The sequence below is a fragment of the Pan paniscus genome, chromosome 14 (genome assembly GCF_029289425.2).
Source record: "Pan paniscus chromosome 14, NHGRI_mPanPan1-v2.0_pri, whole genome shotgun sequence".
NCBI lineage: Eukaryota > Metazoa > Chordata > Mammalia > Primates > Hominidae > Pan > Pan paniscus.
In genome coordinates, this window is record NC_073263.2 from 22,505,090 (window position 1) to 22,508,837 (window position 3,748).

The 3,748-nt window shown below is 43.1% G+C and overlaps 1 pseudogene; it reads right to left on the minus strand.

Moving 5' to 3' along the window:
* Nucleotides 1–1,426: 1,426 nt before the first annotated feature.
* Nucleotides 1,427–3,105, minus strand: LOC100981082 (brain acid soluble protein 1-like; annotated as a pseudogene).
* Between the last annotated feature and the right edge of the window lie 643 nt (nt 3,106–3,748).

Below are 3,748 nucleotides of genomic sequence, written 5' to 3' on the forward strand. Positions count from 1 at the left end.
ATTTACTTTTGCCTGTCTCTCCTTTCTCTTCCCACCCTCTGCTGCATGAGGCACTGGAGATAATTTTAACTATGGTAATGAGACAAATTATCAAGAAATTGGAGCTGGGATTCCTTAAAGAAAACAGAGAAGATGCCAGACTCCTTTTTGGGGCAAAACCTCTGTTTTTCCTTGTGGAACCCCAAGAGTATAAACAAGTTCCTCTCAGATCTTAAACTCCTTGCCTCTATATTTTGTTTTCTGATTTTTTTTAACTGAAATAGTTATTATTACAGGGGCTACTCTTGGGAGTTTAGAATAAGAAAGGGTGCTTAGACACTCAGAGCAACATCTTTGTAACAAAGTGACACCATAAAAGCATTATGTGGCCTAGTCCCATGATTTCTCTCTCCTTTTTGGAGACCCAGGATTGAATGTGGGCTGTGCTCAGAGCTCAGAGATCCAGTTAAAACAGAGACTACGTTTAAAACTATCTAAGTGCGATTGGTCTCTTTATACAATCCTGTGGTAGATTTCTGTAATTTTATGTTTGACTTGGTATCCATTTTTTAATCACCCTGTTAACACAACAGATTCTCTCTCTCTCTTTCCTTTGAGAAGTAAATTTTGCTGATTTTCACCTGAGAGTTGTTCCTTCGGTATACAAATTTAGGGCTATCTACCTGACAATTGCCTAGGGTAATGAAACAAATTATCAAGAAATTGGAGCCAGGCAAGGTGGCTCGTGCCTGTAATCCCAGCCCTTTTGGAGGCCAAGGCTGGCGGATCACTTAAGGCCAGGAATTCAAGACCACCCTGGCCAACATGGCAAAACCCTGTCTCTACTAAAAATACAAAAATTACCTGAGCGTGGTGGTGCTTGCCTGTAATTCCAACTATTTAGGAGGCTGAGACAGGAGAATTGCTTGAACTCAGGAGATGGAGGTTGCAGTGAGCCAAGATCACGCCACTGCACTCCAGCCTGGGCCACAGAGTCAGACTGCATCTAAAAAAAAAAAAAAATTGGAAGTCTAAAATAAGAGGGGAAAAAAGAGGAGGCCTTACAAATCTAAGATCTATTTCTACCTGTGTGTCTAATACATGTCTGTATTTATGTGTCATGTATATGTTTCATTATCAAAGATATATAAAACAGCTCTAATTATTTGGCCTTAAAGGGAAAAAAGGGGCTTAAATCAAATACTTTATTAGAAAAATATAACCGTAAGCCCAAATGCTTTTTCAAGTTTATGTAACTTAAGTAAATTCTTAATAAATAAGCTGGTTTTAAAGTTATTGGTAAAATAAAATCAGAAATATCTTCAGAATTGTCAATATACATTGTTGTTTAGAGTCATTGGTCAGGCAGTTTAACATTTACCTCTACTAGATATTATAAGTTGTCAAAATTTGGCATGAGGTTTATAAAGCTAGAAATGCAGCCCACAAGAGTATTATATTTGTTGGTGTAATTTGTTGATAAATAGGGCATTTGATATCGTTGATTTAATGAAAACAGCTAAATCCTGAGTTAATCCAGGACTTCTTGGTAAAGTTGACTGAAGCTAATTTAGATATTTCCCCACAAAAATACTATTTGCATTCTCCCACTCCCTCCCTCCCTTGATGGGACAACATCCTTTATTTTTCCTTGGGCATACATATCATTACTTCCAATTTGAAACAAGTTAGTATAAGAGGGAGAGAGAGAGGAGAGGAGAGGCAGAGAGAGAGGAGAGGAGAGAGAGAGAGAGAGGAGAGAGAGAAAGGAGAGGAGAGAGAGAGAAGAGATTGAGAGAGGGGAGACTGTTTTAAGTGGTATTATTTTTCCCATAGGCTGTCCTTGTCACTCTTTCATGGCTACAGTTTGATCGGAATTAGCTGCCAGGGCCTCCGCCGGCTTGGGCTCTTCTGAGGAGGCTGTGGGGGCCCGGGCCTTGGGTTTGGAACTAGGGGCTTCCTGACTGCGGGGGTCTCCTTGGAAGAGGGGGCAGCCTCCGAGCTGCTGCGGTTTGCGTATCAAGCTGGAGCCCGTCACTTATGGTCTCCTGGGTGGCAGGAGCTGCAGGCGCCTTAAAGTTTCCCTTCCTCCTTGCTGGGCTCCTCCCCAGAGGCAGAGTCCACGCTCTTGGCCCGGGCCGTGATGACTTCGGCAGCTTTGGGGGCCTCGCCGCCAGCAGCAGGGACGGGGGCTGCCTGCTCTTTCTCGGGGGGTCAGCCTTGGCCTCTGCGCGCTCTCTGTCTTCTCGGGCTCTTCCTTCGGAGCCTCCTCCTTGGCAGCCGTGGCATCCTTCTTGCCCTCTGTCTCCTCGGCCTTGCCCTCCGCGTCCTGGTCAGACTTCTCCTTGCCCTCCATGGCCTCGGCGGGCTCTGCAGCTGCCTGGGGCTCGCTCTCCTTCGGGGACCCTCCTCTTCCCTTGCCGCGCCCTCATCCTTCTTGTCTTTGTCCTTGGCTTTCTCGTCGTCCACATTGTAGCCCTTCTTCTTGCTGAGTTTGCCTGTCATCTTGGAGTCTGGCTCTGGGTGCCTGTGCAGCTCCTGGGTGAGCGCGGTGCCCCCAAGAGGCCAGGGTCACTGGCGGTGTCTAGCTCATGCCTGGCCGCTGGCGGAGGCTCTCTCCTGGCTCCACAGCAGAGGCCAGAGCGAGGAGCCAGTTGTAGTGCTCACTCCGCCTTTGTCGCAGCTGCCACTACTGCCACCGGGAAAACATTTTTCTTAAAAAATGTGTTCCTATGGCCGGGCTTGGTGGCTCATGCCTGTAATCTCAGCACTTTGGGAGGCCAAGGCGGGCGGATCACGAGGTCAGGAGAACAAGACCATCCTGGCTAACATGGTGAAATCTCGTCTCTACTAAAAATACAAAAAATTAGCCGGGGTGGTGGCTGGCGCCAGTAGTCCCAGCTACTTGGGAGGCTGAGGCAGGAGAATGGCATGAACCTGGGAGGCCGAGCTTGCAGTGAGCCGAGATTGCACCACTGCACTCCAGCCTGAGCAACGGAGCGAGACTCCATCTCAAAAAAAAAAAAAGTGTTCTTATTTAAAAGAAAATTATTTTTGTGTAATTTAAAGGTTATTCATGAAACAGGATAAAAGGAACCAGTAAATAGGAGAGATGTAAAGACAGATACAAATATAAAGAGGTATTCTGGTAAGGAAGGTTAAAAAGAAAATTATTTTATATGAGAAAGAATCTTGTATGGTAAATTTTGTCCTAAAATAAAATGACTGGTTATTTAGGAAAGAAGGATGTTTAGAATAAAACAGGAAGTCCAAACATGTCATAAGTGGTTTGTGTATGTCATAATAAGGGATTATAAAAAGAGGATTTATGTGAAAAAAATTTTATGTGATCAAGTTGTCTACAATTACAAGGAAATTATTTATAATAGACTTTCTAGAGATTGATCTATGATATTAAAAATACACTAATACACTAAGGAATTGGTTAGAACAAAATTTTCTTAACATATTATTTTAATAAAATTACAAGAGATTTTCATTTTTTTTACACCAGAAGTTCAATTTATATTGCATCTTGCTGTTTTTAGCTATCTCACCTTTGAGAAGGACAGTGATGATATCTCTCAACTTTTTTGTCAGCTCCTGTAAATTTTTCCTTCAGGTTTTAACTGCTATTGTGGCCTGATACTAAAACATTTTATCTTAAAGTTATAAAGGAAATATTTTCTCCCAGTTTAACATTTTGTGCTTTGGCTTTAAATTGTTCTATGAAACCAAAAATGTTCACTTAATGTTTCCTGTAACCCAG